The sequence below is a fragment of the Podarcis gaigeae genome, assembly GCF_964106915.1.
Source record: "Podarcis gaigeae genome assembly, chromosome: 10".
NCBI classification, from domain to species: Eukaryota; Metazoa; Chordata; class Lepidosauria; order Squamata; family Lacertidae; genus Podarcis; species Podarcis gaigeae.
This window is the reverse complement of record NC_139686.1, coordinates 5,078,332-5,091,200: the sequence shown is the minus strand read 5'-3', so window position 1 is coordinate 5,091,200 and position 12,869 is coordinate 5,078,332. Positions and strand designations below refer to the sequence as shown.

At 47.0% G+C, this 12,869-nt stretch overlaps 2 long non-coding RNA genes across 2 annotated transcripts in view; both read left to right on the top strand.

Moving 5' to 3' along the window:
* Window positions 1–22: 22 nt before the first annotated feature.
* LOC310826302 lies at window positions 23–3,486 on the top strand. The gene is made up of 2 exons (XR_014555714.1): window positions 23–704; window positions 2,835–3,486. It is a non-coding gene; the product is annotated as an uncharacterized lncRNA (long non-coding RNA).
* A 2,899-nt stretch (window positions 3,487–6,385) lies between these two features.
* Window positions 6,386–12,869, top strand: part of LOC310826376 — a 218,884-nt gene continuing 212,400 nt past the window's right edge. The window contains exon 1 of the long non-coding RNA XR_014555804.1: window positions 6,386–6,613. This is a non-coding gene — a long non-coding RNA (uncharacterized lncRNA). The remainder of the gene's footprint in view (window positions 6,614–12,869) is intronic.

Below are 12,869 nucleotides of genomic sequence, written 5' to 3'. Positions count from 1 at the left end.
AAAGAGGGGCGCGTAGTTTGGGGGGGGGAGAGAGAGAAAAGGCAAACGGGCGCCATTTTGGGAAGGTCGGCTGGCAAAAGCGCCCCCGAACCGAGCGGGCTGTGCGGCCGCCATGATGGGAAGGGCGCTAGCCGCTTGGAAGAGAAGGCGGCGCCATGTTGAGGAGGGCGGGGGGAGGCTCGCCATGTTGGGAAGGTCTTCGGGTGCTCTTTCTGCAATGGGCGCCCGTCGCCATGTTGAGGAGGAGGAGGCGGCCCTTGAAATGAGGAGGGAGGGTGGTGGTGGTAGTAAAGAGCCCAGTGATAAGCAGGGGCATGGGACGTCAAGCATTGGCCACTTAAAGCGGCACCCTCGTGGCTTCGCAAAGCAGGCTCGGGAAAAATTGCAGGCCTCTGCCCCGAAGGGCTTACAATCTACAATTCAAGCAATACTGGGCAAAAGATGGCTAATGAGGTGGGGGTGATTAAGAAGATGGGAGGGCGAGGCCATTTGTCTCCTGGCCTTCACCTCTGTGCCACCAGCCTTTTTTAGAACTTATTTTTTACATTTTTATGTACGGTATAAATAAATACATAATGCCAGCTTTGGGCAACCAACTGCTTTTAACGAGAGGCGTGGTGCTGTGCTGTTTTTATGGCAATTGTTTTTATGTTTTAAATAGATTTTATATATATATATATATATATATATATATATATGCTTTCGTAGATTTTCACGGGTACAGGAATGCAGGTTTTGGTGTCCTCGGGTGTCTTCCCGTGTAAAAGTTGGGGTGTCTAGGCGACGTTTCGACGAGGTCTCACTCGTCATCTTCAGGCTGGTGCACCAGCCTGAAGATGACGAGTGAGACCTCGTCGAAACGTCGCCTAGACACCCCAACTTTTACGCGGGAAGACACCCGAGGACACCAAAACCTGCATATATATATATATATATATATATATATGCTTTCGTAGATTTTCACGGGTACAGGAATGCAGGTTTTGGTGTCCTCGGGTGTCTTCCCGTGTAAAAGTTGGGGTGTCTAGGCGACGTTTCGACGAGGTCTCACTCGTCATCTTCAGGCTGGTGCTTTCGGCTTCTTGTTACTGGAACAGAGCGGGATCTCAATGTTTGAGTTCCTATAAATACTGTAGAGGGGGTGTGGTGTCTAGCCTCCAATGTTCTGGGCAGAGAGGAAGTTCCCAGGCTAGTGTGCCTTTTCTTCTTTTGTTCCTTAATTACTTGAGAGATACCTTGAGTGATTTCTTGAGTGATATCCTGAGTACCACTTAGGTGGGTCATTAGGTGTGGATTAGTTGCTAAAGTCTTTGTGTCTTGACCTCTTGAACTTTGTGAAGAGTTTTCCTGAGAAGATGGCTGTATTGCACTTAGTTGTGCTTTGGCTTGGCTTCGTGTATAGGGGCGAGCTGTGGTTTTGTGGCTTGTGTCAGCCAGATCTGTGTAGGGATTGCAGGGGGGTGCAGCATCCGGAGGTGCCACCATGGATTGGCTACTGGATGGTGTCAGTAATTCATCTGTGGAGAGGGTCTGGGTTTGGGTCTGGTGTGGTTGAATGGTGTTGGCGTTCTGTGTGCCTCTGGATCTGGTGTCAGTTTTTGTGGGGAGGGCTAATTTCCAGATGTCTGGCAAGCGGGATGTGTCGTCACGCTTGTTCATGTTGTGAGGGTGTTTCTCTATCTCGATGGCTTCCATGATTATTCTCTTGTGGTGATGTTCCGTGTTAAAGAGCAATTTGGAATCTGCAAAATTAATTTCGTGTCCTGTTTCTTTCATGTGTTGGAAAAGAGAGGAAGTTTTTTCTTCTTTTTTGACGGCATTCTTGTGTTCTGCGATACGTGCATTTATTCGTCTGTTTGTTTGTCCCTGCAAAGTCTGCCCAGCCACGTACATTGGACAAACAAACAGACGAATAAATGCACGTATCGCAGAACACAAGAATGCCGTCAAAAAAGAAGAAAAAACTTCCTCTCTTTTCCAACACATGAAAGAAACAGGACACGAAATTAATTTTGCAGATTCCAAATTGCTCTTTAACACGGAACATCACCACAAGAGAATAATCATGGAAGCCATCGAGATAGAGAAACACCCTCACAACATGAACAAGCGTGACGACACATCCCGCTTGCCAGACATCTGGAAATTAGCCCTCCCCACAAAAACTGACACCAGATCCAGAGGCACACAGAACGCCAACACCATTCAACCACACCAGACCCAAACCCAGACCCTCTCCACAGATGAATTACTGACACCATCCAGTAGCCAATCCATGGTGGCACCTCCGGATGCTGCACCCCCCTGCAATCCCTACACAGATCTGGCTGACACAAGCCACAAAACCACAGCTCGCCCCTATACACGAAGCCAAGCCAAAGCACAACTAAGTGCAATACAGCCATCTTCTCAGGAAAACTCTTCACAAAGTTCAAGAGGTCAAGACACAAAGACTTTAGCAACTAATCCACACCTAATGACCCACCTAAGTGGTACTCAGGATATCACTCAAGAAATCACTCAAGGTATCTCTCAAGTAATTAAGGAACAAAAGAAGAAAAGGCACACTAGCCTGGGAACTTCCTCTCTGCCCAGAACATTGGAGGCTAGACACCACACCCCCTCTACAGTATTTATAGGAACTCAAACATTGAGATCCCGCTCTGTTCCAGTAACAAGAAGCCGAAAGCACCAGCCTGAAGATGACGAGTGAGACCTCGTCGAAACGTCGCCTAGACACCCCAACTTTTACACGGGAAGACACCCGAGGACACCAAAACCTGCATATATATATATATATATATATATATATATATATATATATATGGCTTAAGTTCTATTCATGTTTAATTGTTTTTAATGACACCCCCCATTGTTTTCAGCTATTTTATCTTTAAGCCACCTTGAGTCCCTGTCACGGAACAAGACGGTGGAATAAATATATAATAATAATAATACTGGACTGTAGGGTGTGCTGCAAAGTGCTGTGGAACACGCACACACCTTAATTTGCTTGGAGAGCTGAATTTGCATCTATTTATATAAAGCAGCACATGCCGTTTTATGCAAATTGGGCCACTGTTCATAGGAACATCCCTGTGTATTTTCAGCATTACAAAATTATTTCAACTGAAGGTAGCAGAAAATCGGTACACAACATTATGGTTGCCAGTTCCAGGTCATACGAGACTGCATCTCTCTTTCATATTAGATCACATTTTTTTACCCCATCTTTCCTTCAACGAACTGAGGATCGCCTACATGGATTTTGCTGTTTCTTCACTCCTTTAATTCTAACAACAATCCTACAAGGTAGGATAGACAAGTGAGATGGACTTTGAAACTTGACTGTCCTCGGGCTTAGGCTGGCTCTCTAACAATTTGATTATGACTATGTTGCAAGTCTTATACTGTATACTGCTTAGAGATTTTTGAAATATTAAATGGTTCATCAATGCTTATAATTAAATAAATCTTGCATTAAAAGGTGTGTGTGGCTTTTTGCGTCATCCAGCTGTGAAAGACTGTTAACATTCACAGGCTGGCACATCCTTGTTTGCAGGAGTTCTGAAAAACCTCCCATTATGCAGGGAGGCTATCTTGTAATAACCACCAGGCCATGCCTTTGACAGAATGCAAGGGCTTGGGAGTTCTTGCTGGGACTTCCCTGTCACACAATCCAAATATTTGAGAGCGAAGTTTGGAGCTGCCTCCAGGAATTGGGTGCATGCAGAGAGAAAGGTGGTATTTCCTAGCGTGTGACATGTTGGTGGATGTATGAAAAACACCCTGGAGGCAGTTTTGCACATACAAATAGCCCAGTGTTCCAGTTTTTGGGGGAAAACACATTTCCCTCATTCATTAATAAAATCTCAGGTTCTCAACAGACTTAATTATTAAGCATCAAGAATTTGGTTTCTGCAGTATCTTAAAGCAGATATTGATTTAGTTAAATGCAGAGTCTGGCCCATGCTAAAGATTCTGGTTGTTGTAGTAGTGGGTGGATAGTTGATGCCAGGTTTGTTGGTCACAACAATGCACTGGCACATGGACTGTGTGTGTTGCATACATGTTATATGTGTGCAGCAGAGGAGGGTTGCTTCTAGTGCCACCACTACATTCCACCACTGATGTATTACTTCCTGTACACGTCTAGCTTATACATGGTATCATTCCATCAATGCATTCCCTTCTTAGAAGAGTGATCATCTGGTGGTCCTTGCATCCTGTCAGACCGTAGCTGTCAACTTTTCCCTTTTCTTGCGAGGAATCCTATTCGGAATAAGGGAATTTCCCTTAAAAAAGGGAAACGTTGACAGCTATGTTTCAAACTGGGCATTTGCCTTGCCCAGTATATCTTAAGAGCCAGGTGGGAGTTATGCCTAGGCATATTTTTTTTATTACTGTATTTCACTACTTAATACATTTATAGGCTACCTTTCCTCTACGGACCTCAAGTCACGGTTCTCCCCCCATTACCCTCACAACAACCTTGTGGTGTAGGTCAGGCTGAGGTACTGATTGGTCTAAAGTCGCCCAGTGGGGCTCATGGCTGAAAGGGGACTTGGAAATCCAATTTCTACATCAGAGTGGTTCTTACTGGATTCATTAGGGCTTAGTCTGTAGATGCCAAATGCACTTGCCATGGTGGGTGTGATGCTGCCCTTTCCGAAGCTCGGGGAGGAAGGCGTTGGGATGCTTGACACTTGGTGAAGTGTTACTACAGTATACAATCCTAACTGAGTCAGAAGTAAGCCCTGTTGGGTTTACTCCCAAGTAAGTGGGGATGGGACGCGGGTGGCGCTGTGGGTTAAACCACAGAGCCTAGGACTTGCCGATCAGAAGGTCGGCGGTTCAAATCCCCACGACGAGGTGAGCTCCCATTGCTTGGTCCCTGCTCCTGCCAACCTAGCAGTTCGAAAGCACCTCAAAGTGCAAGTAGATAAATAGGTACCACCCCAGCGGGAAGGCGTTTCCATGCGCTGCTCTGGTTTCGCCAGAAGCAGCTTAGTCCTGCTGGCCACATGACCCGGAAGCTGTACGCCGGCTCCCTCGGCCAATAAAGCTAGATGAGCGCCACAACCCCAGAGTCGGTCACAACTGGACCTAACTGGACCCTTTACCCTAAGTGGGGCTAGGATTGCAGGTAGCGGGGAAGACTGATGTTGTTGCCTGCATGTGCTCCACAGGGCATCCTCTACCCATCCTTTCCTTTAGGAAAGACCTGGTTTGGAAGCGGCGGTTGAGGTGCCACTTAGAAAAGGCTCTTGAGAAAGCTGCATGTGAGATTTTTTTTGGGGGGGGGGTTGTTTCCCTGTGTTGATTATACAGTAAGCTGCGTTTTTACACTCCCACTGCACACAAAAATACACTTGATGATAAATCCTAATCCTAGCGCAAACCAGCCTCCTGAACAGCTGATAGCAGAACAAAGGGAATATTAACGTTTTGCAGAAGTGCTTAGCAAGGGGATTCTCAGGCAGCTCCCAAGTCTCCTGTGAAGAAAACACTTGGGGGATTCACTCGCACCCTGCGCTTCAAAGCACTACAGCTGGTGCGGTGTGGACCACAGCGCAATTTACAGTACCTTGCCTGCATCATCAACAGGTTCTGTGTGCACCCAAGTTGGTGCTTTTATTCCTGGTGCCTTGGCAACGATGGTGGACAAAAGGACGTAGAAAGCTACGTTTATGCCATCACTCTTGTCCCAAGCATAGAGGTGAGCAGGCAGAAAGGGAAAGATTCAGAGCTGCTTGAGCCTATGATTGTGTGATTTTGGTCCCAGGTGGAGAGACAGACTGCAACACCCTACTTTAAAAGCAAATGAGAATCGGATTGGTGGCTAAATACAATATTTACCCGATACAAAGGGGTGGTGGCATTCTGGCGCCATCAAGACATAAGGGAAAGCTGGATGAATAATCGATGGGGGTGTGATGTGAGAAACCAGAGGGAGGGGGCGGGAAAACACAGCCTGGAGGTTCATTTTGAGGAACGGGGGGGGGGGGGAGCAGCTGACCTGCAACATCCTGTGTATTATGCAACTGCTTTCCTGATATTTAAACCAATGTACACTGGTCGTTCTGTGTTGTTGTTGTTTGTTTGTCCATTTGAGTCTCAGTCGCCCAAAGGGATCAGTGTAGACCAAAACAGCACTCCCACCCTCTGAAATTAGGCTAGCTTAGATAAGCCCTTAGGGGAAAGGGATCCAGGTAAAGTGGAGTGTTTCTTCTTGGGTCACTTAAGTCCCTTCAACGCTCAACTTCAGGTGTGCCATACAGCAGAAAAAGGAAGAAGCAGGCAACGGACCCAGGAGATGGTGCTTCCTTGCTTCAGAAACGAGATTCAGTCTCTGCTAAATTCCCTCAAGTTGTAGGAGTTTCTGTGCAGTACAGTGGTGCCTCGCAAGACGAAATTAATCCGTTCCACAAGTCTCTTCGTCTTGCGGTTTTTTCGTCTTGCGAAGCACGGCTATTAGCGGCTATTAACGGCTTAGCGGCTTTAAGAAAAAGGAAACAGCCCATAGGGAAATTCGTCTTGCGGAACGACTCAAAAAACGGAAAACTCTTTCGTCTTGCGCGTTTTTCGTCTTGCGAGGCATTCGTCTTGCGAGGTACCACTGTAAGTTTAAAACTGACTCAAAGCCCTCCTTTTCTTCTTTCTCCAAGAGAGTACTCTAAAATGCGTAAAACCTGAGCTGTTGAGCAAAAGCATAACAAGGACACAGCTGCATAAAGAAGTTCTCTCCTTTATCAGTCACGGCAAGGGATGACCCTGGCTGTTCTTCTAGGGGAACAGAGAAGACACGTCAGTAACTTATCTTATGTGCTGACCACAAAAGACGCACAGGCCGATGTCCGGGGAAAACGCCAGAAGTGTGTTCCCGGAGATGATGACCTCTTCCTCCCAGATTTGAGTAGGAAGAGGAAGATCCTTTTATGGTCAGAAGTACAGGAAGGAAACCCTTTTATGGTTAAGAATACCAGAGCAAGAACATATGTGATGTCAACCTGCGTACATAGGCTGACATGGTTGGAAGGAGGGAGAGGGTGCCTGGAGGATATATATACTGCATGAAACTTGTCATTTCTTTGGACTTGCTGTGGACTTGATCACGCAAGGGCCTTCTGCTATCCGGAGAGCAGAACAAACTCTTTCTTTGAATCAACCTCGGTGTCATTTGACTTCCTTCCTCCTGTCCCGGAGCAACGCAGACCCAATCGGTGAACTCCAAGAAGGCTATAATACCTAATTTTAAAATTAAATTCCTACGAACCACAGTGAGTATGTGCTCCACTAGCATCACATGTGCAGGGAGAATCATTCACACAGGTTTGTTTAATAAAGCAGGTATGCTGGAACAGTAGTCTTTACAGCTGCTATCCTCACAGCCTGTTGTGTTGGTAGGAATATAATTCCAGTGGATCCTGGTAAATCCTTTCTATCACACAATAGATTCCAGCAACGTTAAAGGTCATGGAGATACAAGGCAGAGGGACTTGGATAGCCTCAAGCAGGTTTGCAGACACTCTACGGACAGGTTGCCCTCAGAGGATGCACTGACGTCACCAGGAATTGAGGATCTAGCTTCCAGCAGGAAGTTGGAGAGACTCCCATGACGTTGGTACCTTGCTATTTTATTAATCAGTGCATGTACTGCTTATATACCAAAATGGCTTTTTTACTGACACCCCTGGGAGCTTGCAACAATTAGGCTTGCTAACCATACCCACCAACTCTCTGCTCCTACAACAGCCACTCTGATGGGCAGAGATTTAGTCAGGGAAACGTTTCTCACAAAGCAAGCTCCTGACCTGGCCATGCTACTTGCTAAATTTGCCTGTGTTATGCTGCTGCTGGAAGACACAGGAGCAGAACCAAGAAAAACAGCAGCAAGCCTAATTTCGCCGTTTGCAAAGTGCCAATGTAAGGGAAACGTTGCTCAAAACCTTGGGGAGGCAAAATAAGTCCTGGGCCAGATCTGGCCCAATCGCCAGCTAAATCTGGCCTGCGGACGGTCTGCGAATCAGCGTGTATTTACATGAGTAGAATGTGTGCTTTTCTTTAAAATGAATCTCTGGGTTATTGGTGGGGCCTGCCTGGTGTTTTTACATGAGTAGAATGTGTGCTTTTATTTAAAATGCATCTCTGGGTTATTTGTGGGACATAGGAATTTGTTCATCCCCCCCCCCAAAAAAATATATATAGTACGGCCACCCACAAGGTCTGAGGGACAGTGGACCAGCCCCCTGCTGAAAATGTTTGCTGACTCCTGCTCAAAACTAACAGGCAGGTTGTTTGGAAAACTATCAAGAGAATGTTCTCACTGGATGAAAAAGCGGGAGAATAATGTCAAGGCAGAAAGGACACTTTGGGTTGTTTCATTGCCTTCAAATAGGCTCACAAGTAAGAAACTATCTTAGATTTGGAAACTGAACAAGTTAACTACAAATAACAATCCCATCAACTTTCCCGTTGGGGTATTTACCACCCCCACCTTCCAAAAAAGTTCATAGCTCTGAAAGCGGTTGTAATGGTTATATGGGGTTGCTCGTGCGTAAGTTGTCGCCACACCTGGCTGGGTTACCTGGGTGAACCCTTTCTGTCCGGACAGCCACCCATCCGTGGCTGTCTCAATCGCTGGCAGAATCCGTCAGTGGGCGTTTCTTGAACTTCTTCCAGCAAAGAAGTTCTTTGACGCCAAGTCTCCGCCTACTTTGCTGACCTTTGGTGCTGACCTTTAAAGCCCTAAACGGCCTCGGTCCTGTAGACCTGAAGGAGCGTCTCCACCCCCATCGTTCAGCCCAGACACTGAGATCCAGCGCCGAGGGCCTTCTGGCGGTTCCCTCATTGCGAGAAGTGAGGTTACAGGGAACCAGACAGAGGGCCTTCTCGGTAGTGGCGCCCGCCCTGTGGAACGCCCTCCCATCAGATGTCAAAGAGATAAAGAATTACCTGACGTTCAGAAGACATCTTAAGGCAGCCCTGTTCAGGGAAGTTTTTAATATGTAATGCTGTACTGTTTTTAACACTGATTGAGAGCCGCCCAGAGTGGCTGGGGAAACTCAGCCAGATGGGCGGGGTATAAATAATAAATTATTATTATTATTATTATTACTTTCCCTGCGCGGAAGTCTTCTGCGCAGGGTGGGTGTGGGTAGCGGAGGACCTGTGCTCTCCCCGCTGGTCTCCAGCGAAGAGTCCTGGAGCCCCCTCTCCGATTCCCCCATCCGCCCCCCTTTATCCCTGGTGTTACGCTGATTTCCTTCCCCAGCCGATGAGTTCCCTCTCTCCCTGCTTGGCCCTTCTCCGGCATCGCTTGGGAGCCCTGCCTCCACTTCTGGCTCCGATGTCAGTTCCCTGACAGCGGTTAAGAACAGTCGCACTGCACACTCCAAGAGGAACCCCAAACCTAACCACCCTCACTGCTTTGCAACAACTCCAGAAGAAATGGCTTGCAAATTGCAGCCCGTGACAATGTGATCCTTTATTTCTTTTGCTTCTGTATAAAAAGCCATGTAAACACCAGGAGGACATTAGGGGGAAATCCTTATAGGATCTGGAGGAGTAGCGGGTGGAGGAAGCCTATAAACAAAAGGAAAATAAACAAAATGTATTGGCGCCAGAGCCACCTGCTTTCCCTTAATCCCAAACTCAAACAGGCTAATTCCTCTCAGCAGGGGAATTAGTTGTGGACAAGGGCTGATACTTTGATAGAAGGGGAAGGGCAAGCCGCTCTTTGGCCAGATCCTGCCTCTCTTTCAGCTTTGAATGGGTGACCTGAGAAGGCAGCCTGCACTGGATGGAGGGAATTATTATTATTATTATTATTATTATTATTATTATTATTACTCTGCCATCCCCAGCCAAGACCTGGCTCAGGGCAGCTAACACCAGGTATAAAAACGATTGAAATTCAACTTAAAAAACAATATTAAAAGACATTAAAATGCAGCCTCATTTCAGCAGAAACTCAAATCAAAAACTTTTGGGGAGATGAAAACATCAAGTCTTCACCAAGGCTAACTATCCAGACTGGTCCTACGTGGGCCAGAAAAAAGCCAGGGAAGTCCCCAAATAGGAGTTCCATCGCAGAAGGAGAAAGGAAAAAGGAAAGAGGCGGAGGAGATCAAGTTGATTCCAAGCCAAAGGCCAGGCGGAACAACTCTGTCTTACAGGCCCTGCGGAAAGAAATCAGATCCCGCAGGGCCCTGGTCTCATGAGACAGAGCGTTCCACCAAGTCGGGGCCAGTGCTGAAAAGGCCCTGGCTCTGGCTGAGGCTAATCTGACTTCCTTAGGGCTTGGGACCTCTAGGGTGTTGCTGTTTATAGACCTTAAGGTCCTCCGTGGGGCATACTGGGAGAGGCAGTCTCGTGGGTACGAGGGTCCTAGGCCATGAAAAACCAGCACCTTAAATCTGACCCTGTACTCCACCGGGAGCCAGAGCTGAGCACAGTGATAGGAAGCACTTAGCCTCAGGCTGTGCAGGCATCACGCATCTGAAGCACATGACACCCCCCAAAGAATCCTGGGAACTGTAGTTCGCCAAGGTGGTTGGGAATTAGAGTTTTGTGAAGACTAGACTGCAGTTCCCAGGCTTGTATGGAGGAAGCCATGCCTTTTAAATGCATGGCGTGCCCACAACCTAACTCTTCTGAAGTCGAAATCTATGGAAAAAAGGAAAGAACTTTAAGCATGCCTGACGCATTTAAAGTACAGTAGTACCTCGGGTTACAGACGCTTCAGGTTACAGACTCCGCTAACCCAGAAATAGTGCTTCAGGTTAGGAACTTTGCTTCAGGATGAGAACAGAAATCATGCTCCGGCGGCGCGGCAGCAGTGAGAGGCCCCATTAGCTAAAGTGGTACCCTCAGGTTAAGAACAGTTTCAGGTTAAGAACGGACCTCCGGAACGAATTAAGTACTTAACCCGAGGTACCACTGTAGCTGTTGGTCTGACAAGCCACTGACTGCTTCCATGAATCTGTCATATAACTGACAGTGGAAGACATTCCCCTCCAGGCCTGTGCTTGACCTTCCAGAATCAGGTTCTCTTTGGTCCTCATCCAACGGCTCTCCCCATCTTCTCAACTCATCAAGTGTCTTAGCACAGCAGTTGCTTCTGTTAACCTTCCCTTTGCTTGCCTGTGTTTCTTTCGAGAAACAGCAAAAACAAAACCCAGGCATTTTCCCATCGGCACTTTGCATTTCCAGGAATTTCCTGTGTCCTTGCTCAAGCTGTTGACGTGTCATAGGTAGCAACCTGGGATACGCAGCAGAAAATGGAGGGGTGCAGTAAACATGCTTAAAAGGCTAAAAGTGCAAAAGACTAAAAGCTTGCTGCGTAATCCTGAATCACAAACAAAAAGGAGACGTAAAAAAAAATTTCAAAACTTCTTGTGGGTGAATTCAAAGTACACTAGGAAAAGCCGCATACAAACTTGGGTTGTGTCTTTACATGTAAACATGGGACATAGCTGGGATGTTAAAGGGAAGAAGGCGAAATATAATGGCCGTAAGTCAGCACAGACTCCACAGAGTTTAATGGGACGAGCGCATGTCACTGCACACTAGATTGTGGGAAGCCCACCCTGGGTGTGCTCACAAGGAAGTCGCAATGAACATGCTGTCCTCTTCCTACCTGTGCCTGGACCGGAAAACATTTGTACATTATATTTTGCCTATTCCTTGGTAACGATTTAAGAAAAGAAATGGGTTCGTCTGCAGGTTTCTGGCTGCACAGCCTTAAACTGTATGTCTCCTTCACAAAGGAAATGTTATGGACTGGGATATCAAATAGCACCATTTGAATGCGCACACCCACACACATATTTAGCTGTCCGCAGTACGTTAGTTCAAGAGTAACTGACCAGCATCAGCAGCAATCTGAACTTCCCGGAAGCTAAACAGCACAGCCACTATGGAGAGTCAGGTGTGGTCGAAAGGGTGGATAAAATGGTGAATACACACCCGCTTCCAAACCAACAGTGTACCGTATTTATTGCTCTCTAAGACTCACTTTTCCCCTCCTAAAAAGTAAGGGGAAATGTGTGTGCGTCTTATGGAGCGAATGCAGGCTGCGCAGCTATCCCAGAAGCCAGAACAGCAAGAGGGATTACTGATTTTACTGCGCAGCGATCCCTCTTGCTGTTCTGCCTTCTGGGATTCAGAATTTTTTCCCCTTATTTTCCTCCTCCATAAACTAGGTACGTCTTGTGGTCTGGTGCGTCTTACAGAGCGAAAAATACGGTACATCCTTGCAGAAAGAAGGCTAGCCCACACCTTCCCTCTCTATCAACCCCCAGCTTCCTAGTCTTCCTGAGCCAAGTTTTATCAGTACAGCACAGCTGTAAGGATAGCTCCTGCCCTGGGGCTCCATCAGCCAGGTCTACAAAGCCATACTAGTTTAAGGGAAGGCAACGCCTCTGCTTTGGCGGGATGTGTGAGCCTCTAGAAGTACTGAGACACGCCTGCAGGCATCGTTAGATTTCCAGATTGGCATCGTTCCTTCCCCCTCACCTTGGGGGTACATTCCCACCAGGACGCCGAAACTCAGGCAGGTGGCAAATCCTTCTTTGCTGCGGATAAGGTTTCAGGTCTGGACCTGTTTAGGCAGCAATACCAACCCAGCTGGCAAATAATTATATATATATATATATATATATATATATATATATATATATATGAGAGGGATGCGGGCGGCACTGTGGGTTAAACCACAGAGCTTAGGACTTGCCGATCAGAAGGTTGGCGGTTCGAATCCCCAAAACAGGGTGGTTTTGGGGAGGGGTGGTTATTTGGATCAAGGTGGGGGAAGCTGTCGCAAAGTCACAAATGGCATGGAGAGGTGATTTTGTTCCCCTTCTCTC